At 43.7% G+C, this 27,301-nt stretch overlaps 1 protein-coding gene and 1 long non-coding RNA gene across 7 annotated transcripts in view; one reads left to right on the top strand and one right to left on the bottom strand.

Annotated features, from left to right (window-relative positions):
• The window catches only part of STXBP6 (syntaxin binding protein 6), a 106,053-nt gene extending 92,533 nt beyond the window's left edge, over positions 1 to 13,520 (bottom strand). For 2 of the 5 annotated variants that reach the window (XR_014527740.1, XM_083510339.1), the window contains exon 1: positions 13,118 to 13,520. The gene's annotated coding sequence lies outside the window, so the exon portion shown is untranslated. Of the gene's footprint in view, positions 1 to 12,283; positions 13,075 to 13,117 lie in introns of those variants that run through there. The other 3 variants (XR_014527742.1, XM_083510340.1, XR_014527741.1) reach the window with 2 other exon arrangements.
• LOC310710345 lies at positions 13,447 to 26,602 on the top strand. Of its 2 annotated transcripts, none has more exons than XR_014527944.1 (2): positions 13,447 to 13,585; positions 20,395 to 26,602. It is a non-coding gene; the product is annotated as an uncharacterized lncRNA (long non-coding RNA). The 2 variants fall into 2 exon arrangements; XR_014527945.1 differs by having other exon boundaries at positions 13,462 to 13,585; positions 23,927 to 26,602.
• Positions 26,603 to 27,301: the final 699 nt, after the last annotated feature.

Here is a 27,301-nt window from a genome sequence, read left to right as displayed (position 1 = left end):
CCTCCAAAAATGAAGGGGAAATGTGTGTGCGTCCTATGAGGCGAATGCAGGCTTCAGGAAGCTATCCGCAAGCCTAGGGAGCCCGCGGGAGTTCCCGCCGGGCTCCCAAGGCTTGCAGATAGCAGCCTGTTCTGGGGGCTGGGATCGAGGGAAGCTCGGGCTTCCCCCGCCCCAGCCCCGTGCCTGGGGGGAAAATAATATTTTTTTCTTTATTCCCCCCCCCCAAAAAAAGTAGGTGCGCCCTATGGGCCGGTACGCCCTATAGGGCGAAAAATACTGTAACTTTTTTTCTTACCTGCACTGATGATAGTCATTGTGTGGGTGGGGGGCTTTTATCCATTTCTGCAGTCACACAATCAATCAATCAATCAATCAATCAGTTGCTGAACTGGGTTACACACAGCCACAAAAACAAATTAACTGAAAAAGCCTTAAAAACAAAAACGCAAAGTAAATGGCAAAAACAAAAGCGCCAAACTTAATCCCTTCCGGAAGTCAGCCTGACTTCAGAAATGTTCGAAAACCAAAGCGCAGCTTCTGATTGGTGCAAGTGCTCCAGAAACAATAGCTGACAACTGCATCAGACGTTTGGCTTTTGAAAAACCTTCTAAAACCGGAACACTTACTTCTGGGTTTTCGGCGTTTGGGAACCAAGGTACCACTGTATTAGAAAGAATGATTCAGGGGAAACTAAATGGATATTTTAGAAGGCAAGTCATGAGACTTTGGAAATACATCTCTAAACCCGCTGAAAGGATGACTTAAAAGAATATATTGTGAATATTCAAATATTGAAAGGTATTGTGGACAGAGAAGTAATTGTTGATCATATCCGGCTATTTTACCCATTGAAAATAAATATTACAGGAATGAAGGAGTTTCCATTACTGAGTCTACAAGAGAGGAGTACTTTGTGGCATTACTACGCACACTTCTTCTGAAGTTTCAGAACTCTGGAATGTTACTTTGCTTCCCACCAGTCTCCTGAGCACAACACAGAGATACTGTAGAAAGCTAATGCCCGATTTTCCAGGAGTGGAAGCCAAATTCAGAGGAGACAAAATTATAGCATGGAGTTATGAGTGCTTCTCTTGACTGTCAAAGGAGTTTCCGCTGAGGGTAACCCACTGGACAGGAGAGAACTCCCTACAGGGCTACAGTAGCCCCTTTGTTCCAAAGTAAAGGTAATAAACAGTCCTTCCATTCCTTTTGCTATGGAGATGGGAGAAAAATCAGCATTTTTAAACAAAGGGATGGAAGTGTCTTTCCTCTACAACCCTGCTAGTAGATGGTTCTATCTAGGTGAGTGGAAAGCAGCAATGCCAATTCTCTATGCTATGAACAGAGAATGTTGTGCTGTGCACAGATGTGGGTCACTGGGATAAACTGTCAGCCATCAGATCTAGTGTCATGTTTTCTGCAGTCTTAGTCATGGTGTTGCATCAATCATGGCACAAACACGTTTGCTGTGATGAGGAAAGCGAGGTGACCTCATGAAAACAGAATGTATCCAGCTATTTCACAAGTCACATGACAATGCAGGCGAACAACTCAGCAGGAAGTATGTAATGCTGTCATATGAATGATGGCAAATGAGGGAGACTAATAGGTTACAATGACATAATCAGTATGGATTCACAATCAGCATAGATTCACATGTGCCTGTTACCTAACATACTTCAAGCATGAAACCATCAATTTAGTTAAATTACAGAATATGAGTTGCATTCAACTAAATCCTACTCAGAGCAGACCCACTGAAATTAATGAACCCAAGTCAGTCGTGTCCAATAACTTCAATGGGTCTACTCTGAATAGGACTATTGCTGAAGACCACTCTTTTTTCTCCCCCCCCCCGGCAACATTTGGTTATTAGGAACGTTTACGATCTGTCCTTCACTCAAAGGTCCCAGGGCAGAGTCTACATATACATTGAAACAAAATTTAACCAAAAGCTAAAAACAAAACACGACAACATCAATATAGTTGATCACAGCATCTCAACAAAGTAAAACTACGAAGTGGCAGTTATGCACTACTTGATGTTGAAAGCTTGCAACATTTTTTAAAAATAAAGAGCTGAGTAGTCCATTCAAATACCATTTCATCTTCTGAAAACAGTGAAAAGTAACACTTAGCAATGGCAACGGGTATAAAAAAACCATTCATTATGATGCACAAAAGCTGATTAACATTAAGCTAAGATGGCAATAACTTTTTAATGTTGCCATTAGCAATTGATCTGTAACACAAGTATAAATTGTATCAACCAACATAATTTTCTCCTTCGAAGCTGTTGCTCAAAACACTCAGAAAAGCTGCAGTAATAAATTAACATGGTTCAGTAATGGTTTGATTTTTTTGTCCAGCTTCTGTCTCAGTCACTTTCTCATACACAGCGTTTATAAGAAAAAGATTCATGAATCTCAGTTGAGAATAATTCCTTTTTCCAATAAGCCCCAGTTTGTGACTATCTAAAAATAGGTAAACCTTTTAGGATGATGGATCCTTTTCACAAACCTTCGCATACATTAAAAGCCATGCCAAACATGGGAAGGCTTCCAACTAGTTTCTAGTTCTGCCGGTTTTTTGTGTGGAACCCTGTACGAAATAGCTGCCGTGAAGACGAAAAGGTGAAATTAAAGTATCCCTGAGGCGAGAATCGACATTAACACCCACTGGATCCAAGTGAGCTTTTATTACCTTTCCACTTTGTAGCTCAATTACTTAAAAAGTGAAGGCAGTAAACAATTCCACATAGTCTATAGTTCTATGGTACATTCACAAGCAATAGAACTTGGGGGCATTTGCCCTTCCTGCTGACTCATCTTCTATCTCTCCCATCACCCACCATACCAATTTCTCCCACCAAACGTACAACAAAGCTTCCTCAAGTCTCTCGCCACCTCTTCCTACCTTACTTCCCTGTCTCTTGTTCAGAGACATCAAGCAAAGTTATAGTTTGGCATTATATCCGAACTTGAACTGTTTTGTGAGGCACTATTTGAAGCTGCTCTGCAAAACACAGTTTGCGCCACGTGACCTGAGGTTATGGCTGTATTTACAGCAAATGACAAATCAGAGTTAGAGCTACTGTTCTGCCTCAAGAGGCTGTTGCACTCTGTTGAGTGAACACGGGAAGCTTCATTCTAAAAGGACGGAAAAGAAAAGCAGACAAAAGTGTCTCTAAACCAGATGTAAGCTCAAACTACTGTGGGGGTACTTACATCACAGCTATCAGAATCCAAGGTTTGGCATGATGTGTGAGACAGTGCATGCTTGCACACCCAAACATACTTGGAAAGCTGTTTCTGCGTGGTAAAAGTAGCACAAGCAACTTCCTGCATTATGCAGGATTTGCATCTCTACCCTGTTGAGAAATCAATGAGATTATTGTTAAGATTTCTGGAGCTTAAACTGCTAATGGCTCCTACTGCTTATTTTTTTGCTCCTTCACATGCATGAACCAGTTCCAAGGTAAAGCATCTCAAAGACCAAGTTCTTGGCAATCCTAAAAAATGAGTGCAGGCTGTAAGAGAATATGGCGCTAGTACTTATAAAACTGAAATATTTTCCATCCTCAGCACAAAATTTTAAAATCATTTTATCCTACCTTCTCACTATGCTCAAAGCGGCTAATTAATCATTGTAACAGTCTTCTGAATTGCCCTTGAGATAGACTGTCCTCAAGACGGAAAGAAAAGCTCCCAAGTTTCTAAATTTCTGTTAGTACCAAAACCATACAAAGACAGGAATGAGCGTAGGTCAGAGATTTTCAACCTTTTTGAGTCCATGGCTCCCTTGACCGACTATATTCTTTCTGCAGCAGCCCTGTGAAGCTCAGAGGCCCAGTTATGTCACCCCTTGCCTGCAGAGCTGGCAGCCTCTCACCCTTTATCAAACATCCTCCCTTGTGGAGGATTCGCTCAGCCTCCTCTTCTCTCCCCTCTCCTTGGGAGTCCTCTGGGCAGCTGCAACTGCAGCTGCCGCCCCTGGTCTCTGAGCTGCCTCCCTTGCCCCAAAGAGAGGTGCTTCCTCACACTGTAGGGACAGGGGCCTGGGAAGCAACCCCTGGCCAGACCTAGAGGCACAATTTGCCTGGGGAGCTTGTAGCTAGGGCTTTGGGAGGCAGAGATGCAAGAGGGCATCCAAAGAAGGAGGGAAGAAAAGAGGGACAGAGGCCACAGCACCCCTGAACATCATTCAAGGCACCCCAAGGTGCCATTGCACACTGGTTGAAAACCACTGGCATAGGTGATTTCTTTCCTGAACAAACACTTAAGGAAGAGTGGATAACCAGGTCACTAGTGCTTCTCTCTCTCATCAGTGTTTCTTTCTCTTCTAACAGAACTAGAATTCATATACAGATAAGTCGTGTCACAAAAGGTGGATATTGACCCTCTGTTGTCGCTTATTATTATTATTATTATTATTATTATTATTATTATTTACAAAAGGATTGAGGCTTCAAGCAAGTGAGATATGTGTAGATACCTATGAGATAACCTCAAATTAATTTTTAAAGATTTTTTGGTCCAAAATTGGACCCAGGAGATTTTTTTGAAAATTTTGATTTTCGCACGATTTAGGCTAATGCAATTTCTGCGTCACTTTAGAAAAAAATCTTGTTTTGCTTATTTTTCAACCAATTGGGGTTATTTTGGTATCAAAATAAAGCTAATTGTGGTCTCTTTCAAAATAAGGTATAAAAATGGTATTAAGTGCCACAGAAAAGGGTCACCGACCATTCAAAGTGAACTTTTGTCATTCCCCCCGCCCCCGGTAAGTTCCATAAGCCATAGCGCACAAACCACGACTAACACATGTATCATACTTTTGTTGTAGAATGGGCTAACCATGTACTTGTTGTGTTTTAAAAATAAGGAGGGTGTTTTTTGTGGTTATAAAATAATTTGATTTTGAAGTAAATTTTCGACAAAAAAATTATTACTTTTTTGTCAGCTTTTTTGGACCTGGGCCCAATTTTGAACCAAATAAAACCTTAAAAGAATTAATTTGAGGTTATCTCATAGGTATCTACACATTAAAAAAAACCTGGAAGAAAATCTGAGTCGTGAGAGCACGGCCGAATATTAAAATCAGGTGATTTGGCGTGGAATGACCCAGAGGTTTTTAGCAAAGAACTGTGTCTTAAATAATCAGCAAAGGGAAAACTGAGCTTAATCCAATCAGTTATTATTCAAAAACGAGTCCTTACAAAAACAGACACATACCACTATACCACAACATTTATTTATTCCAGAATCAACATATAAGCCAAGGATGTAGGCGGCTTATATCATTTATCCCACCTGTCACATTTCAAATGCAAATACGTAAGTGCTAGGAACAGCTCTGGCTACACGATATTCATGTACATAAAAATGTTGGGGGGGGGGAGGAAAATAACTTCTGCAGAAAAAGAACTCCCCAGACAGCCAAGGCAGTATCATTCAACTTCCCTCTTCTTCCTCCCTCTCTCAAGAATTTGCTGCAGATGTATCAGGATTTTTTTATTTTCATTTTTTAATAATAGAGTGAAGCAGTAATAGTGTCAGAAAATTTGCCCAAACAGAAAATTTTCCAGAGTTGTGTTGTTGTTTTTTAATCCCACAGAAAACTTTCCATTTTGTAAGTTCATTAGCAACAAAAAATTGATGCCAACTACACAAGTTGCGCTGTGCTAAACTCCATTGCTCTCTAGGGCATCAGGAAAATCCACTTTGCATGCACACAAGGTCCCAGAGTCAACCCCTGGCATCTTCAGGTAGAGCTGGGAGAGAACCACATCTGGAACTCTGGAGAGTCTCTGCCAGTCACCATGGACAACACTGAGCTAGATGTACCAAAGGCCTGACTTGTATAAGGCAGCTTCCTATGCTCCTAGTACAGGAAAGCTTTCTTAAGAAGCCACACCACTGGAATGCAGCTATGATGAGCTAAAGGATGAAGACAAGTGGGAGAAGGGATACTTAAACCTTTCAGCTATTCCCCTGCTCTGGTTTTTCCACCTGTGCAGGGGAAAGCGTGTTCAGAGGACTTACTGCCTAGCAATCTAAGTAAGATTGCAGCTTTAGTTTAACTCCAGGAAGCATGAGGGAGGGCGTGGAGGGAAATTTTTAGACAGATGGGTTTTTACTTGACTTTAATTTACTTGTAACAATTAATTTAACACAGCTTGACCCTGGAGACGAATAGGCAAGTGTGCAGTGTACATGTGGTAAACTCCATTCAATCTAGCCCCACCACTCTCTATAGGTTACTGCTGGTCTTCACACCCCTGCCGTGCTTTTAGGCAGACCCAACAGCATTGTGAAGAAAGGGTCAATGGCAAAACAATGTGAAAATATTTCCTGTAGCTTTTTCTCCTACGCTTCCTCAGACTAAAGAAAAGGGGGCTTGAAGGGTCAGCCAAAAGGACAACACTCCAAAACCTAGTAACAAACAAATATGTAATGGAGTCCAAAGTTTTAAATTCCAACAACTTCTAATAGATTTGACTATCTGCACTTTTGGATCAACAAAAGATGAATGTAAAATTTACTTTATAGTATTCCAATTCAAATATTTTTAAAAGCCTTAATCTCAATAATAATTTTGATATTCAAAGGTAGGTGTGTGCATATGTTTCTATAATCAATTCCCACATCTTCCAGCTACAAGCAATATCAATTTTAAATGCTCAAAACATTCAATCAGCCCAGGCAAGGAAGACTAAAGAGTCTATTCACTGCTTAACTCTTAAATCAAACAGAACTTTGCGAACAATTATATGAAAAAGAAATTCACGTATTATGTGGTGCAACAAGTACAAAACTAAAGTACACCATCTGAGAAAACATGCATCAACCTCCCCCAGGTTTTTATCTCTCCTTCTTTCTCACTGCAGTGGAACAATAAAAGAGACTTAGTTTATTTGATGATGTTGTAAAGCCAAGCTTTTTTGTTTACATGTGCTAAGGGGATAATGGAAAGACCGATCCAATATTTCCTGAGAGCATTTTGGCAGCAAATATTTCCTGGATTTATTGGAGCTTTTTCAAATTAGTGCTGGGTTTTGTCCTTCTACGAAAATAAGTTCTTACTGCCCCCCAAAGCAAGACTCTGTGTCCTTTATAAACACTGCTCCTACGTCATACTGTTCATCTCAAAATACATCGGACATTGGGGGGGGGGGGGAGGGCACATTCCATTTTCCGTACCAGGTGCCCTTTCTTTTACTTTCTGATGCTACCAAACATGGCTGACTACCGAGACAGTGGGAAAAGAATCCTTATGAAGTATCTGGAAGGCGAGCAGAAAAATCTCCTGACCTGAGCCAGCCAACCTTCCCCACGGTCCCGTATCATCTAAACTTGAGGAAAACATCTCTAGAATGATATTTATGGGTGTATAATAGGGGTGATAGAGGTGATTATGGGAGCAAGTTCCATAGTTTAACTATGCATTAAATGAAGGAGAACTTCCCTTTATCTATTCTGAACGTTTCCACAATTAGCTCCATTGGATGTCTACCAGTTCTAGAGTCCTTTGTGGACTCCACTTTCTATACCTCTCCATTCAGAGAACAGTCCATTTATTCCCACTCACTGCTTACTATTTAACAAAGTCCTGATCCACAAGAGCACATCTCCTCTTTTTTCATGATTGATAAGCTTACTCAGGAGCCTTTTGTGAGATACTTTGTCAACTATGTCAACTGGATCACCTCTGTCTATAAGCTTGCTGACATTCTCAAAGATTCATGACATAGGACTCGCCCTTACAGAAGCCATGCTAGCTCTGCTTCAACAAGGCTTGTTCTTATATACGCTTGGTTATTTTATCCATAACAATCCTTTCTCACCAGTTTACCCAGGACAGATGATAAGCTAACTAGTCTGTGATTTCCAGGGTCTTCCACCCCAGATCCATTTTTTTAAAAATGGCAATACATTGACTATCTTACAATCCTCAGGTATGGAGGCTCACCTGAGGGACAAGTTACATATTTTTGGTAGAAGATAATCAATTTCATATTTGAGTTCTTTCAGAACTCTCAGGTGGATGCTATCCAGACCTGGTGATCTGAAATACTGTATTTTGTCTTATTCGGCTGAGATGATCAGATCATCTCTTCTACCACTGTCTGCCGCAAATGTGACTGTTGACTGACTGCGTAAGTTACACTGGAGAAATTGTACCTTTGTGTACTGTGATTTGTGCTCTTCATTTTAACTTGAAGGGGCTAAAGGTATTGAGGATGGTGAGTTAAGGTCATCATCACATCCCACGTAACAGGAAATTCGTCAGTTATTTTGCCAGTGACCAGCTGAAGCATACACAGAATCGGTAAGAAAAATGGAAAACATTTGCCTTCAGCTAGTATTATGTAGGACTATAAATGTATGAAGGGAAGGCCCTTATCAGTGGCTCCAAAAACATTTCAGTAATGGCAAGATTGGAAGAAGGGGGGGCAGTATTGGCAGGGGTGTGCGAATGACTGCAGAAATCAAGTGGTGCAACAGAAAACAAAGTGATGAGGAAATGGGGGAGAAAGCTATTTGGAATACCAGGTGGAAGCCTGGTGAAAATCTATGCAAAATTTTAATTACAAACTTATTCATTATACTTTTGACCTTCTTAACTATTCACCTTAAAGTCTCTCTTGCAAACCAAAAGGCCTCATCATTAGCTCTTTGTATCATCATGTAAGAACCATACAATCCAGTGACATAACAAAAAGTTCTAGCAACCAATCATTTGGTTTAAATATAGGGAGACTCTGGACCACCAGTTATCTATCCAGCTCCTAACACAGCTGCTGCTCTCAAGGACGTTGACCTTACTTTAGACATCAGACACTTTCTACCAGCCTTTTGTCTGTGTTTCAGAATGAGAGGCAAGGTGACTGTTAAAGGGAGCATGCCAAGCTTCCCTTCTGTTGCTGTCATGCTGGAACAGATTACAGAGAATGCCTTGCCTGTGTCTCAGCTCAGAGAAAGGGGTAATCAATTCTCTTGGACCTTCAACTCTTGCACAATTCAAAAATACAAGCCTATTGCTGGCCAGAAATATACGTGAACACTGGAGAATGTCACACTAAAATCACGCTGCTCAAACAAGGATGTTTGCTCAGTACATTATAGTAAGGAAGCAAGCCCCTCAAGTTGAGCATTTGCAGTCAATGTGCTTTTGTTATATCAATAGTTAGACTGGTGAGGGATTCAGAGACTGCACTGCATGAGACATTCCCAAAGAAATTAAAGCTAATTAACATTCCTCGCAAACTTCAGAGGACAGGAAATCACAAGGGCATCCACCCTACTGGAGTATAAATCATGCTAGAGACTATGGCATCACAGGAAGATATATATGCCTGATCCTGTTTCATATTGTAACTGGTATAGTAGGTTTGCTTAATGTGCAAACATTTGTGCCTTTTTCTGTTTACTTTCCAAGGGCCTAGAGATTTATTTGGAACATGACACTTTACTGTCAACTGTATTTGAGCTAACTTAATCTACTTTTTTACTTCTTTTAGTCAGGAGGCAGTAGGTGACATTTGTTAGTGCTAAGATACTAACTGATCCCAAAGGCTACGGCGTACATGAATTGCAGTCATTTCTCTAATCAAGAGCACAAAGAAAGCTACTTGAAATGTGTGACTTATAAATAAGGTTACAATTTTTGGGTAGTGGCTGCGAAGCTAAAACTCAGTGAGTAGGTGGCCTTAGGACTCTCTCAGATTCAGTGCTCTCCACCTGCAATATGGGGATAACACTGGCATATGTTACAGGGTTGCCATAAGCACTGCACAAAGATGACATACGTGAAACACTTTAAACACCCAAAAGCAAATGCCAAGTATCATAGTGGGTGGTCCCAAGTCTAGAACTTTGGAAGTGAAACAGGCCCACCCAGAAACAAAGCAGTGGTTTCTGCATACCTGGATGCCTTAGTGACACAGAAGCATCATTTGTAAGTTAAAATAAAATTTTAATGGCCCATGAGCATCTTAACAAGAACCTACAGTAAGATATGACGCTATAGCAGGCATAGGCAAACTCGGCCCTCCAGATGTTTGGGACTACAACTCCCATGATCCCTAGCTAACAGGACCAGTGGTCAGGGATGATGGGAATTGTAGTCCCAAAACATCTGGAGGGCCAATTGCCTATGCCTGCCCTAAAGATAGGCTGTTTCTCAGCTACATTTAGCAAAAACTTCAAGCACTTCTAGCAACCTGTCATAATCCTACTCCTTTGGTTCAGTAGACAGGGTGAATACAGCAATATCTAGGCAATATGGCTGGAAACACACAGGAGACTAGTTAGCTGTGCTTTAGAAAGCTAGGACAACTAACAAATAATGCCATTAAAAATTGGGTGAGTCTGTGTGTGTATTTTTTAAAACAGCAACGAACGATGCACTGCAATGAAGCCTGGGCTGAGAGGAGCAGAGGTGAAAGGCGACAGAAGCCACAAAACCAAAAGGGGGTTATGATGCAAGTTTTATTGCATTTTAATTGTCATTATCCACAATGATATTTCAAACAAACAACACACCCCAAAGTTCAGAGTATATTGGTTAATCAAAGAACACCGAGATGGGTAAGTGGAGAAGAAAATGCACAAACTAAAAATATGCACCTCAGTCACACCAATGTGTATTGTCCTCATCACACAAACCAAGAGTTTCTGAAAATCTGGGAAGCCAAAAATCACATTCTACCAATCTTCTGCATTAACAGAAAAATAGCTTACGTAGAAAATATCAAGTTTGCACAATGAGATCTTGTTCCTTAATAACTTCTCTTACTGAAATGAATGTGCCATGCCACAGTACAAAGTGAAAATAAAAGGAATTCCCAGTCCAATAATTTCCTTTTTGTATTTAAGTCCACATGTTGTGAGAGGTGCAGCCAGCTAATATAAATAATGCTTCCCTGCCAAAAGTTTTGCTCAGTTTAGGCTAAGCTCCAATTATGTCAACAATTCAGTTAATTGAAAAGGGTGTTTTTCCTGAGCTTTTAGTGGATCTCCTTTGAACTCCAAGATACAACTTCCCAGCTCTTCAAAACACTTCCCTTTCACTCCAAACAGCCAATGAACGAAAGAGAAGGGGAAAGGTCACCTTCCTTTTAGAAAATAGTTTCATAGCTGTGTTTCTGTCAGGGGGGCAATTATATCACCAAAAGGGAATAAAAGGTTAGAGTTGCAAGACAGTTTTAAACCTCTAAAGCAGCACAAAACAGAAGACAATATAGGAAAATGGAAGAGAGCATGCAAATGAAAGCTCCTGGGTGTTCTGAAGATCCAACATAGTTCTTATACTTCTATTCTTAATGCTACTCTTCCTACTTACGAGTACCTAAAAGGTGACTACTGTAAGAAATGCTTCTATGCCTTATTGAAGAAAATCAGGATGGTGCACTAGAGGCCCATTCTTCACAATGAAGCAGAACAGTATTTCAGAATACATGCCGGAATCATTCTTGTCACCAACTAGAACTCCGATGAGAGTCTTAAGTATTTGCTTGAATGGCAAAGGTACATTGGTTTTGCTGCTATCTGAGCTAAAAAAAATGACAGCAACTTGCTTGGGTCTCAAAAATAAACGGATGGTATAAGAAGTCAGAGAGATACACATGAAGAAAATTTTGTTTTTAAATGGAAGAGGGAGAGAGATAAATGAAGCTTTGTGTATGTTTTAATTAAATGTATGTTTAGCTAAGGCATAGACTTTTGCTCCACTTTAAGCATACTCTTTAGCTCTTTAAAAATATCCATGCTGGATTTGTAGCTGTGTTATTCAAAGCACATGCAATGAAAAAATATTAAGCGTGGTAACATTATCAGCTTCAGTCAATATATCCTACAGAGCTACAATCCTAAACACAAGATGAACTCTGTGGGATTTAAGATGACCAGCATCAGGCAATCTGTATATTTAGACCCCAGCGTATCTACTTGATTGCTTACAAACTTCCTCAGTATCTTTGGCTTGAAAGCAAGGAGCAAAACATCGAATAATCTAAGCACTGGGGGAGAGCATCCATTTCTAGACTGCATAAGAATTTCTTGGACCAATTCCCAACTGTCTTCTAAGCTGCAAGTCCAGCATCTGACTAATGCATTCGACTGTGGAGGGACAAAACACATGCGGGGGAAGTCGACCAAAACGAAATGCAACTTCTTCCAAGAGTTGAGTAACGCTCCCACGGGCAAGCTCCCCAACCCCAGCAACTTTCTGCTTAACTGAGCAAGGATTAGGAAAGGGTTAAGAAGCCTGCTCTGTGCACCTTTGGCTCCAGCGGCACACCCCCTCCGGCCAGGAATGAACAGAGTGGCCGGATTCCAGACGAAAGCCTCGCCGATTTGGCCCCAGGAAAATGGAGCCGGGCCAGCCCCGATCTCCCGGGTTCGAGTTCCCTCCCGCCCCCCCCCCCCGGTTTTACGCACCAGGAAGCGAAACCCTTTCCAACGTCCCTAGAAGCCGCTGGGAAACTCGGCCAGCCCGCCGAACTTTTCCTTTCTTTTTCTGACAGCAGATACACACACCCAACAACAACTACTACAGCCTGAAAAGCTCTGGAATGCGTGTCTCGATCCTGATCCAAACCTCGCCCACGAAATCGCGCCAGCGGGACCATTTTAGGCGCACGCACCCCACCCGCAAAGCACGCTTCCAGCTGTATAAAGGCGAACCATCCCAAGCAAGTCTCTCTCTCTCTCTCGCCTCATGGCGCAAAGAGAGGAGGCTGGACGGGGAGAGCCTCCTCCAGCACCACCAGAGCCGGACGCAAGGCGCTCCTGCCCGGCAGCACCAAATGGAGAGTCCACCTCCTCTTTCTCCTCCTCCTCCTCCTCTTCGGGCTTATGGTTAACTGGGCTCCAGAAGGCGAAGGGAGAAGCGGCGGGAAGGGGCGCGGCGCCTCTCCCCGGCGGCCAGCTCCTCTCCGCCGCCGTTCTACCGAAGCGACCCACAACTTCAGCGCGGGAAAAGCGCGAGGGACGCTCCGAAGAACTACTGCGGCAGGCGGCCAAGGCAGGGCGGCCCCTGCTGCGCCTGAGGAGGAGAAAGAGAAGGAGAAGGCAGCTGGAGGTTGCAGCCCCCTGCACTGACTGGGACCTACCTTCCCGCCGCTGCCCGGTCCTTCAAGCCGCCTTCTTCCCCGGCTTGGCTTTTTCTAAGCGCGGGGTGGGAACGCGAAAGGGCTCCCGCGCTGGCTGGGAGCTGCCGGGCGAAGCTACAGGCGAGGCGCCCCGCTGCCGCGCACTCAGGCTCCTCGCGGGGAACGACGGCGCGCGGGCAACACAAACTCTCCTGCTGCCCCGTCAGGCTCTTCACTGGAGCGGCTCTCCCGGCTGCTTTGCTTCGCCGCCAGGAGCAGCGCGGCGGCGGCGGCGAGGCCACCCAGCTGTGAGCCAGAGGCGGGAGGGGAGCGCCACGTGCCCGGGCAGGGGCCAATGGCGAGAGGGCGGCTCGGAGCCTTGCCGCTCCTAAATGCAACGCACCCGCCCGCCTTCTCGGCCGGGCCCATGTGACCACGTCGCCGGCTGGAGTTCAGGTGAGGGAAGCGCCCTGCAGAAGTAGTCGGCAGGTAGGTAGGTAGGTAGGCGGGCTTCCTGCCCAGGAAGGAACACTTGGGAGTTCAGCTCTGGGAGCAAAAAAATTGGAGGGGGGAAAGGATTGAGCAAGGGGATGGCGGGGGAAAAGGAATAGAAGGAGGAAAAGGGTTAAGAGAAATAGGTACAGGAAGAGGAGGAAGGAAATAGGAGAACAGAGGAATGTCACCCAAAACAATACTTCAGGTTTTTGGTTCTGCTCAGGGGGGGCCCAACACATTCCGTCACCTGAGGCAAAAGAGTCTTAAGAGTTGGAAGGGTCATCTAGTCCAACCCCCTGCAGTGCAGGAATCTCAGCTGAAGCATCTATGACAGGTGGTCATCCAACTTCTGCTTAAAAACCTCCAAGGAATGCGAGCCCATCAACTCTCGTGAGTGTTCCACTGCTGAACAGCTCTTACTGCCAGAAAGTTTTTCTGAATGTTTAGTCAGAATCTCCTTTCTTGCAACTCGAAGCCATTGGTTCGAGTCCTACCCTCCAGAGCAGGAGAAAACAAGCTTCTTCTCTCTTCCATGTGACAGTCCTTAAGATACTTGAAGACAGCTTTTGAAGATGGCTTACATATCTTCTCAGTCTCCACTTTTCCAGGCTAAACATACCCAGCTCCTTCAAGCGCTCCTCATAAGGCTTAGTTTCCAGACCATCGGTCCTGTCAAACGCAGCTGCTTCTCGCTTCTCTGGTGGCAGGAGGCACCCACAGTGGTGCCAAAAAACTGTGGGTGCCCCCTTCCACATCACTGGAGAAGCAAGGCGAAGCAGTGACAGCGAGATCTCACAAGAGCTCTCTAACAGGTGCCTCGTGGGCTAGCCAGCCCTCCACATCGCCCCAGTGGCTTAGCATGGAGGGTACGAGGAGGGCTGTTGCCCCAGGTGCACCCCCCCCCAAGATCCCCATCGAGCAGCCTCTGCACCCCGTCCACTGCCATGCATGTGTGTAACATACCATGCGTGGCACTGAGCTCCCCCTTGATGTGTGTCGGACACAACCTGCCACCCCCGTCCTTGACTAAAACAAAACAGAGTGGCATCATTACTTCTTAAGACCTTGAACTAAGGCTGGGAAGCTGCTGGGAAGAGACCGCTGGGAAGCCACACACATATATATATATATATATATATATATATATATATGCAGGTTTTGGTGTCTTCGGGTGTCTTCCCGTGTAAGAGTTGGGGTGTCTAGGCGACGTTTCGACGAGGTCTCACTCGTCATCTTCAGGCTGGTGCTTTCGGCTTCTTGTTACTGGAACAGAGCAGGATCTCAGTGTTTGAGTTCCTATAAATACTGTTGAGGGGGTGTGGTGTATAGCCTCCAACGTTCTGGGCAGAGAGAAAAATCATCCAGATGCCCCAAACTCTACGGTCTCCCCAAGATACACAAAGAAGGAACACCACTCAGACCAATAGTCAGCTCCATAGGCTCACCTCTACAAAATCTCGCTAAATTTCTCGCTAAGCAACTTCAGCCCTATGCAGAATCCATCGCTTCACACGTTACAAACTCCTTCCAGTTCATAGAAACAATAAAGAAGCAAAACCTACATCCCGATGACCTACTTGTGAGCTTCGATGTTGTATCTCTCTTCACACAAGTGCCCATTAATGAAGCCTTGACAGCCATTCAAAACAAATACAATCCCCCCGAATACATCCTGGACCTGACCAACCACTGCCTAACCAACACGTACTTCATCCACAATGGACAAAGATACAAACAGATAGAAGGAGCACCTATGGGATCACCCCTCTCACCGGTCATCGCAAATTTGTACATGGAACACTTTGAAACCAATGCTTTAGACAAGTCAGAACACAAACCCAAACTTTGGCTCAGATATGTTGACGACACCTTTGTAATTTGGCCACACGGGAAAGAAAAACTAGATAGCTTCCTCACACATCTCAACAGCCTACACCCCAAAATACAATTCACTATGGAAATAGAAGCCAACAACCAACTTCCCTTCCTTGACGTCCTAATCTACAAAAAACCTGATGGCTCCCTAGGACACACTATCTACCGGAAAAAAACACACACCAACCGCTACTTACATGCACAATCACACCACCACCCTGCACAAATAAACTCCGTAGCCAAGACTCTCATCTCCAGAACCAAACGCCTGGCTGACAAAGACCACTTGACAACTGAGTTACAGAATCTCTCAAATGTGTTAATCGCCAATGGATACCAGCAAAACAGGGTTACGAAGCTAATCCAAAAAGAAACACCCCCCAAAAACCAAGACACAGAAGAAAACAATGGCATGGCCCTCCTTCCTTATATCAAGGGCACTACAGATAAAATTAGCAAAATCCTCCATAAACACAATATCAAAACAGCCTTTTGCACCAACCAAAAAATAGCCAATATCCTCAGAAACCCCAAAGATAAAATCCAGTTGGAAAACCAAGGGGTCTATGAAATACCCTGCAAAGTCTGCCCAGCCACGTACATTGGACAAACAAACAGACGAATAAATGCACGTATCGCAGAACACAAGAATGCCGTCAAAAAAGAAGAAAAAACTTCCTCTCTTTTCCAACACATGAAAGAAACAGGACACGAAATTAATTTTGCAGATTCCAAATTGCTCTTTAACATGGAACATCACCACAAGAGAATAATCATGGAAGCCATCGAGATAGAGAAACACCCTCACAACATGAACAAGCGTGACGACACGTCCCGCCTGCCAGACATCTGGAAATTAGCCCTCCCCACAAAAACCGACACCAGAACCAGAGGCACACAGAACGCCATCACCAATCAACCACACCAGACCCAAACCCAGACCCTCTCCACAGATAAATTACAGACACCATCCAGTAGCCAAACCATAGTGGCACCTCCGGATGCTGCACCCCCCTGCAATCCCTACACAGATCTGGCTGGCACAGGGCACAAAACCACAGCTCGCCCCTATACACGAAGCCAAGCCAGAGCACAACTAAGTGCAGTACAGCCATCTTCTCAGAAAAACTCTTCACAAGCTCAAGAGGTCAAGACACGAAAGCTTTAGCAACTAATCCACACCTAATGACCCACCTAAGTGGTACTCAGAATATCACTCAAGAAATCACTCAAGATATCCCTCAAGTAATTAAGGAACAAAAGAAGAAAAGGCTCACTAACCTGGGAACTTCCTCTCTGCCCAGAACGTTGGAGGCTATACACCACACCCCCTCAACAGTATTTATAGGAACTCAAACACTGAGATCCTGCTCTGTTCCAGTAACAAGAAGCCGAAAGCACCAGCCTGAAGATGACGAGTGAGACCTCGTCGAAACGTCGCCTAGACACCCCAACTCTTACACGGGAAGACACCCGAAGACACCAAAACCTGCATTCCTGTACCCGTGAAAATCTACGAAAGCATATATATATATATATATATATATATATATATATATATATATAGACTGTACCACCTCCCCTGGGCTCTGCTAGGTGGGAATGGGAGCCATGCAAGTAAGAGATGGCAATGTTGCTCCTATTTCCATATCTTTGTCATACTTTCTGGATAGACTCACGGAGAAGGCAGAGTTGCAGACAGCTGCCTTAGCCCTCTCACTGCCTCATCACTCGCACTTTGGGTAGTGGAGGGTAGCGTTGGACATGGAAGGAACATCTGACGAGAGCATTCTGCAGTCAGGGCACCACCACAGAGTAGGTCCTTTCCTGCTGAACTTCAAATGGCATCAGCACAGCCTGTGCCTACGCTTACTCAGGAGTACAGTATGCCTCATTGAATTCTGTGATGGGTTTGCAGTCCAAGTTAAGTATGCCAAACTCTGCTGCTTGGGATCAGGCTCCTTGTTTCATGTTAAAAGATCAGATTTAAAAAAGCAAAAATTTCAGGTTAATGTTTTGATTTTGGAAGGTTGTCTGATATTTCACAGCACATAGTGGTTTAATGTGCTTCCTATACAATAAGGTTTAAAAGATGGCTATTACACAATATGATGGTAGCTAAATAGTTGATCTTTCAGAGGCTGATGACACTTCACTTTCCGCGTCCCAGTTGTTTTCAATGTGGCTCATGTATATGTAGGGAATTAGCCTGTCCTTTTGGTAAAAAGTTGACCAGTGAAAACACTGCAGATGAATATATGCGATCTATTCTGTAGTTTTCCTGCTACAGTTTAGCCCATGCCCATGGCCTGCTCTTGCATATTTAGTTGTATGAATATATTTGCTCTTTCATGGTGAAATCTAGACTCTGCTGAAGTTAATGGAATTCAGTTGTAGTGTACAGGTCTTTACAAACCAGCCCTATACATAAATTTTTGGAAGCTCCGTAGAGCCATCCACCTTTATCCAAAGTGCTATATTCTGTGTACACTGCTCTCTTCTAAAAGAACTGTTCTAAAGCTGCTTTTAGAATAAAAGGGGAAAGTGTTTATCTCTTAACACTCCTGTATGGTAAGGAAGCATAATTTACAGATAAGGACATAAGTACAAGGTAAGGCAGGTTGTTCACTCTCAGGGTTGCAAACACACACTAAACTGACTAATCCGGCTACTGAATTTCGTAACTGAGGTTAGTATTTGATAATTTGGACTGTGGCATTTTTAGGACAGTTAACCTCAAAAAAAAAAACACCTAGGTCTCCCCCAACAAACGTTTGAGACTAGCTCCCCTAAATCTAAAAGATTTAGCTAATCACCTGCCTCAACAGAAACCCTGCCCCCTCTGACCTTTGCACAGGGAGAACAGCTAATCAGCCACAAAGAAACACACACACACACACACACACAAGAAAACCCTTTTTGCTCCTTCTTCAACTGCTGCCCTGCTGACCTTGACAGATTAGAGAACTGGGCAAAAACAAACAAGATGAATTTTAACAGGGAGAAATGTAAAGTATTGCACTTGGGCAAAAAAAATGAGAGGCACAAATACAAGATGGGTGACACCTGGCTTGAGAGCAGTACATGTGAAAAGGATCTAGGAGTCTTGGTTGACCACAAACTTGACATGAGCCAACAGTGTGACGCGGCAGCTAAAAAAGCCAATGCAATTCTGGGCTGCATCAATAGGAGTATAGCATCTAGATCAAGGGAAGTAATAGTGCCACTGTATTCTGCTCTGGTCAGACCTCACCTGGAGTACTGTGTCCAGTTCTGGGCACCACAGTTCAAGAAGGACACTGACAAACTGGAACGTGTCCAGAGGAGGGCAACCAAAATGGTCAAAGGCCTGGAAACGATGCCTTATGAGGAACGGCTAAGGGAGCTGGGCATGTTTAGCCTGGAGAAGAGGAGGTTAAGGGGTGATATGATAGCCATGTTCAAATATATAAAAGGATGTCACATAGAGGAGGGAGAAAGGTTGTTTTCTGCTGCTCCAGAGAAGCGGACACGGAGCAATGGATCCAAACTACAAGAAAGAAGATTCCACCTAAACATTAGGAAGAACTTCCTGACAGTAAGATCTGTTTGACAGTGGAATTTGCTGCTAAGGAGTGTGGTGGAGTCTCCTGCTTTGGAGGTCTTTAAGCAGAGGCTTGACAACCATATGTCAGGAGTGCTCTGATGGTGTTTCCTGCTTGGCAGGGGGTTGGACTCGATGGCCCTTGTGGTCTCTTCCAACTCTATGATTCTATGATTCTATGTACGTAATTGGTTTTGATGGTGCAATAAAGGGAAGAGGAGGCAGATTATTTTTTATCATACAGTGGTACATACGCTTCAGGTTACATATGCTTCAGGTTACACACTCCGCTAACCCAGAAATAGTGCTTCAGGTGAAGAACTTTGCTTCAGAATAAGAACAGAAATTGGGCTCCGGCGGTGCTGCAGCAGCAGGAGGCCCCATTAGCTAAAGTGGTGCTTCAGGTTAAGAACAGTTTCAGGTTAAGAACAGACCTCCGGAACGAATTAAGTACTTAACCCGAGGTACCACTGTAGTCTTATTAAAATACTGAAATTGCATTCAAAAAGCAACCATTCAGAACTTAGTATAGAAAAATTGCTGCAGTGATAAGAAGTACCTAACAGTGTTAGAGTTGCAAACGGCAGCATTAAAAAATATTCAAAGTGATTATATTTTTGTAAACTGTTTTGAGGTTTTCTTACAGACAAGAACTATATAAATATTGTTAAAATGGGGGGGGGGGGGATGCCTGTACTAATTTTTTCACATTGCACCCTTAAGATGGCAGAACAACTACCAAGTTGTGAAGGGCTAGATCACTTTGTAGTTTGCTCTTTGTCCACCAAAGTTTCTTCATTGGTAGATCACCTGACAAAGTTTCTTCATCACCTGACAAAGCAAGCTTAAGCAATGAATGTTTCTTGCTTTGGATTTTTATTCCAGGAGTTCAGGGCAGGTCCTGAACTCACCAGATTTAAAAAACCAAACTGAAATACATACTGGACATCACAATAAAAAGATCACACTAAAAATGTCACAACACAATCTGATTCAAACACTTAATTTAAACTTTCCTCTTTTACTGTGTAATATATATTTTTAGGCATGATCCACCCAAATTTAGGCATGCACATATCTAAAGCTGCAATTCTATACTCATTAACCTAGGATTAAGTGCCACTGAACTCAGTAGCATATACTTTCAAATAGATGTGGGTCGCCAAACTGTATTGTAAACATGCTTAACTTTTGCTGTTTCACATATCCCCACAAATGGTAATAAATTTATTGGATAAAGGGCAACGCCCATAATGAAAATGATGTTTGCTGTGCAAATTTACTTCAGCTCTTACATCATTCTTTCAGGTTCACAGGAGTTTTGTTTTCTTTTCTTTTTTCACAGTGGGCTTGTGACTTTTCAGAGAAGGCATATCCACAAACAAATGATAGTGCTGCAGAGAGCATAGCATGTTCTTTGTTGTGCAATTTTATATCAGAGTCAGTAGCAAATAAGCAGCCATGTAAAACAAGACTGCTATTCAGTCAAGGAAATCTGGTCTGACAGCATCATAAAATAGAAGACAGACACTTCAGTAGATTCCAGTATCAGCAAGAATCTTAATATACCAAGGACACCGTTTTTGTACTTGATTGCATTCCTTGGAACTACCCACAGAGTATAAAAGAAAGCACTATTCAAGAAAATTTTCCACCTATTTTATTGTGTCTTGGTTTTTCCCTGTCATGTCTCTTGGGACTTTGGCAGCTGTGGTGGGGTACCTAATCCAGTATGTTCAGTGTTTTCCTAGATGAAGGCTTAATGCTGGGGAAAGCTGCATTCTTGGTATTTCTACATGCAGCAGACAAAATATGGCTAGAGAACCATGACAGCCAGGAGTCTATTTGTAAGAGGGGGTAACACCCATACACAGGTACCGGTAATCTTAAATGTCCAAGCCAAGATGGCAGTGCCTTCCAAAACCTTTACATTAGATCTGAAGGGGGAGACCATGCCTTTTTCCCCTTTTGGTGTAATAATGCACAACTATTACCAAAGATACACTTCAGGACAAGCTTGGGTTTGGGGTGTTTTTTTAAACTGACGTGTGTATCAATGCCCTCACACAAGGCTGCAGCCTTGCTCCTCCAGTGTGGTACTATTTGGGTGAACAGGACAAGTGTGCTCTTTCCGGGTTCAGAGAGTGAATGTTTAAAGGTATGTTCAAAAGGAAGAGAGTAGATTGATGGGAGCTCTATGCAGAATTGTGAGTAGGGAATCACTTGCTGGTCCCACCTTCTGTCGCATTCCTGCTGGCCTCCACAGTGAAGGGTGAAAAGTGTGCACCCTGCTTCAGTCATGCAGGCTTCCTGCATGGTTTAGATTCCTGACAAGTACAGATGTCTTCTAAAAGTCAGATAGTTGTTTATTTCCTTGACATCTGATGGGAGGGTGTTCCACAGGGACTCACCACTACCGAGAAGGCTCTCTGCCTGGTTCCCAGTAACCTCGCGCCTCACAGTGAGGGAACCACTAAAAGGCCCTTGGAGCTGGACCTCAGTGTCTGGGCTGAACAATAGGGGAGGAGATGCCCCTTTAGATATACTGGGCTGAGGCCGTTTAGGGCTTTAAAGGTTGGTACCAACACTTTGAATTGTGCCTGGAAATGTACAGGGAGCCAGTGTAGGTCTTTCAAGACCGGTGTTATGTGGTCTCGGCAGCTGCTCCCAGTCACCAGTCTAGCTGCCGCTTTCTGGATTAGTTATAGTTTCTAGGTCACCTTCAAAGGTAGCCCCACATAGAGCACTTTGCAATAGGCCACGCAGGAGATAACCAGAGAATGCACCACTCCGGCGAGACAGTTTCCAAGCAGTTAGGATCTCAGCCTGAGTACCAGATGGAGCTAATAGACATCTGCCCAGGAGACAGAATTTACCTGCACCTCTCTGGACACCTGTGAGCCCAAAATGACTCCCAGGCTGCACACCTAGTCCTTCAGGGGCACTGTTACCCCATTCAGGAACAGGGAGCCCTCCATACCCGCCCACCCCCTGTCCCCCAAAAAACAGTACTTCTGTCTTGTCAGGATTCAATCCCAATCTGTTAGCCGCCATCCGTCCTCCAACCACCTCCAGAACGAAGGGTGCATGAAATAGACAGCCTTTCTCTCACCATCCCACTGCCCAGTTCCCTCATTTAGAGAGGACTACATTCCTCCCAGCCTTCATGTCACGATAAGATAAAGATGGGGTATAGTCAGCAGCAGGGACTTCCCTTATAATGAGAGCAAGTATTTTTCTAGCGCCAAAACGTCAAAGAACTGCACTAAGTCAAATTTAAATGGAATTAACTGGAGATGCCCCAGCAGCAATCTGAATATTGGATGCAAATTGAAGAGCACAAGAACAACATTGCAACAGACTAGAGTCCAGCATCCTGTTTCCCACAACGGATAATCACAAGCAGGGCAAATAGCATTCTCTTGCTGCTGTTCCTTTGATAGTGGAGGTAATATGGTCATCATAACTAGTACCCACCAATGACCTTAGTCTTCCATGAATTTGTCTAATTCCCCTTCCATTCATGTTGATGGCCAGTCTCAAAATGTGTCCAGTGTATCACTCACTATAGTTTTAACATTGGTGTAACCCTGTAAAACAGCTGGCATATAGTAATACAATAGACTTCTGGGTTGTGGGAAACCAGAGTCGTTTGACTCAGTTAGCTCAGCTGGTTAGAGCACGGTGCTGATAACGCCAAGGTCGTGGGTTTGATCCCCATACTGGCCACCTGCATATTCCTTCATTGCAGGGGGTTGAATTAGATTACCCTCAGGGTCCCTTTCAACTCTCCAATTCTATGATTCTTACTTAAAAATCTGGAGGAGGAGGAGAAATAAGATTTGGAGAGGTATATGAAATCTGGTAAATTGTGGCAGTTTGCCAAAAATAGGATATTTCAAAGTAATTTTATTAGCTGTTGGAAAACCTGGCTTAGCTAGCAGCCAGATCGTACTTCAGATTGTGTAACAAATTCAGAAATCATGGTTGTGATTTTATGCACATCATCAGTTGCCAGTACAATCCTGTTTATAGCCTGAACCATGACGTCTAACCAGTGCTTTGTTTTGTAAAAAAAAAAAATGTTTAGGGGTACTCTCATTTTCCTGCTCATATTGAAATACTGCCCCTCAATAAGGCTAAACCTAGATTCACAAAATGTTTAGGGGTATGCGTACCTCTGCGTCCCCCCCAGAAAAAAGCACCGCTTCTAACCCAACAAATGGAAGGCAGTGGACCAGCCATGTTTTGAGTGGAGGCCCATCTTGGATTTAAAGTTGATTTTGCTGCCTGCCTAATACTGCAGGAAGATGAGGGGTTACCAAGTGCTTGAAAGGCCACAATCCACGGCTAGTAGGCTGCATTTGGTGTGCTGAGTAATAAACGCAGACCTGAGCAGACCACGTAAATTCTAGTGTGGTGCTTTAATAAAGCAAGAGAACCACAACATAAAATTATGTGTCATTTGTCTGGCATGCCTTGCAGTTAATTACTATCCAGTAATTATTATATTAGCCACATGGAGAGGCTAACTGCAAATGACTGGCTGAATGGAAGTACCTGACCCTGATAAATGTAAATTCCACCCTGCTGGCCCTTTTGACTTAAGTTAGGCTTGTGCTTGAAGATCACTTGGAGGGCCAAAGAACCCACATTCACTGTAGACTGATCCCTCCCACCAGCCTATATAGTTTGTGGTGTGATTTACTGTTGTGTATGTTGTGCAATGGACTACAACAATTTAAGTTACTAAGTTACTAACAACATCCCTGCTTGTAAACAGTAAGGTAAAAACTTCAGTGTACTACAGAGCTTTGGGCAAAGAAAAACATTAATTGATTGTCTAATATCTAGAATAAAGTTTCTCTCTCTTTCAGATCATTTCAAGATTATCAAAGCATTCACTCCCAAGGAAATAGAAAAATGATAATTCCAAATGGAAATAAGAACAGCAAGAGCCTTGATGTATATCAGAAATGCTGCCACCTTTCAAAAACCTGTGATTTATTATTCATTATTATGTATTTAAAAGCACACCTTCTAAGTCTGGCATTTTGACTTTACTGAGTTATGTAAGGTTTTTACAAGGCTACTTAGAATGTAATCATTACGAGCTAAAGGAAAAACTTAAATCAGGTCGGACAGCAATAGATAGGGACACTTTAGGCCTACTGTTTCCCGTAATACAGTTTGGTCCAAATAATGATTGAGTCGTATATAAATGCCTTAAACAAAAGAAAATAAATGAATAAATAAATAAGCAAGAAAGGGGGAGAGACCACTATTCCAAACAAAGAATGAATGTGCAGTGCTTTAAAATTCTCAGGAATAATTTTAACAAAGCTAGATAAGAGGAATAGTCATGTCATAGTTGTCGCTTAAGCCCATGCTCCAAGCATCTAACTGCCCTTTCCCTGACTGTTGCTCTGTCCTGCATATAGTGTTAAGCTCTGAGATGCTTCAAATCAGGCCAGGCAATAATAGTTATGTGACAAAATTTAAAGGGGTTGGACGTACGTACCTATTATTTACCAATAGCACCTCCATTGGCAGTGGCGGAGCAAGCCAATCGGGCGCCTGGGGTGGCATGCGTGCCCTGTGCCCATGGGTGGGGCTAGCTGCCCATGGTGGCGGGGCCAGCCTGGGCAGGATGCTCCATGGGGCCTCCAAGGAGTCTGCATGCCTCCTCCCACTCAGCCACCCCACAGCTGAGGGGGAGGCGGTAGGTGGGCCGTTTGGGGCAGCCCGGAGCCTGCGGGTGCCCAAGCCATGAAGTCACTCCCAGGAGAGACGCGTGGCTCGGGTGCACTGCAGGCCCTGCAGTGAGTGCTGCCCAGCATTTTGTCACCCCCCTCAGTGGTGACACCCAGGGCGGCCTGCCCTCACCACAAACCCCTTCCTCCGTCCCTGCCCATTGGTGGTGCTGTGGAGCCGACCTGCACAACAATATCAGAGCATTTTTATGGGGTGCCTAGGAGGGCAAACCCTGTGCTGGACCCTGGATCTCCTGCTCATTTCCCTTTATTTTAAAAACTTAGTTGTTGCTTATTTGTGAGCTGTCTTCCAGCTTAATTTGCCCAGAGGCAATTCTATATAGAAATTCTCAAATGTGAATTTGGATCTGTGCCCCAAGTCCCTTTAGTGCCTAGAAATGCCTCTGATTAGGGAACTCGAAGAACTGCCTGTTTCCACATATGCTTTCCTGTACATAGAGTCATAGAATTGTAGATCACAAGGGTGATCTAGTTCAACCCCCTACAATGCAAGAATCTCAACTAAAGCATCCATGACAGATGTCCATTCAACCATGATGTGCAATTCAGGCCCTTATTAGTGACGGCTGCCAAGAAGGCTTACCTTATGCCTACTATTACATTTTTGGGGCCCTACTATTATATTTTGGGCCAGGCGAAAATATTCTTTTTTTCTGGCTTGATTTGTTTTGTTTGTTTGCTGTTTGTTTTTTTGTTAATTGCTTTCATGCCGCTTTGAATTTGTTTTTATCTTTGCTTATTGCTTTTATGCTTCTGTTCTAAACCTTTGTTGCTTCTAATGTTTTGTTTTAAATTGCTTTTACTGCAGTTTTTGCTTCTTTGAAAGGTGCCCTGGAAGTCTGTTGAATGGAAGGGGTGGAAAGCCAATAAATAAATAATCTGATGCAGTGGACTCTTGGCTAACTGACTATCGATATCACCATGTAAAGAATAACACCATAATACATCTCACATCGTCCAACTTCACCTGAAGCCCTCCCAGAATTGCAAGGCATGGGGCTTACAGACATTCTTTGAAGACTGTATCTTTACCCTGCCTGCAGAGACTGTCAGATGCCTGACAGTAAGAGTTATAGAAGTTTGCAGCTCTATCTGGATGAGTGATGGTGTAGCATTGGAAATATTTATTGTAATAAATATATATTTTATTTTTTCAGAATTGATCACATCCAGGGATTTTTTTCAGCTGGAGCCAATGGGGCCAACCCCAGGAGGCCCAGGCAAACACAAAATTTTTGCTTTGGGTGCCCGGCCTCTGCACACCCTTCACCACCATGTGTCACCCGCCAACCGTCGCCTTGCTTCTCGCACTTCAGCAGAGCACGCAGGCCCCAGCTCAGTTTCCTCCTCAGGGTCCCACTATAGCCATGGGCGTGGCTTCATGCTGTTATGGCGCCAGCACACACACTGGGAACCCCCAGTCTGGGGTCAAAGTCAGTGCCTCTGGCTGGAGCTCACCTCTCAGGTGTGCACCCTTGCTCTTCTAAGAGAACAAGGGAGAAGTTCGTGGTGAGCTCCAGCACATCTTTTTCTAGAAAAGGAGCACTGCTCTGATCACATTTTGAGGAGGGGGGGAACAAAACGAATCACACTGCTCAGTGGAAATAAGAGGAAATCGTGTTGCACAGTTAAAATCCTAGAACTTAGTATCAGCTTTTGGTTGGAGAAATAATTTAAAACTCATTACAGTTAGAAAGGCCATATCTACTAATATCTGAAGCTGGGAACACCAAGGTCATGTACCTATCATAATTAAAGGCTTTACTTGTGTTGATACTGGCTGGAGTCCTGGATGTAGCTGTCTTAAGAGTTAGATTTTGCAAAGACTTCTAGCTCTTAAATTACATTAGGTTCATTTTTAAAGTTTCATTTCCTGCTGTCTTTCATAATAAAGAGTAGTAGAAAGATACTGCCTTTCACGTTCAGTCGATGCTATAGCAGTGCTCATTAATTCTCCCTCTAGGATTCTGTCCTCATAGGTGAGGCCTCTTCCTGTGAAAAGCACAAATTACTGAAGAACTAGCACATTTATTGTATATGGGTTGCCTTAAAATAATTGCACTCGGGAGCTACTGTCTGAGTAGATTCCTCAGCTGTTGTGAAAAGCTCCACCCCTGCATGCTGTGAGGCATCAGGCATCAGGCTGGAAGCAGAAGTTCATATCTGCCCCACAGAAAACAGCAGCTTAGGGGAGGGGAGAGCTGGTAGACTAAATATTCAATTGTATGTAGCTGCTACCATATTTTTTGCTCTATTGGACGCACTGGACCAAAGGACGCACCTAGTTTTTAGAGGAGGAAATCAAGGAAAAAAATATTCCCAGCCCCAAAGAGCAACGGACAGGCTGTGCGCTTCCTCTTTAGCCTTGAGCAGCATCTTTAGCCTTGCACAATGGGATGGATCGTGCCCGCTGTCCACCGGGGCTGGACTAGATGACTCCTGGGGTTCCCTTCCAACCCTGCAATTCTGTGACCTCGG

This window comes from Podarcis liolepis (assembly GCF_965112155.1).
Source record: "Podarcis liolepis genome assembly, chromosome: 1".
NCBI classification, from domain to species: domain Eukaryota; kingdom Metazoa; phylum Chordata; class Lepidosauria; order Squamata; family Lacertidae; genus Podarcis; species Podarcis liolepis.
The sequence above is the reverse complement of the archived record's forward strand: the minus strand, read 5'-3'. Positions and strand labels throughout refer to the sequence as shown.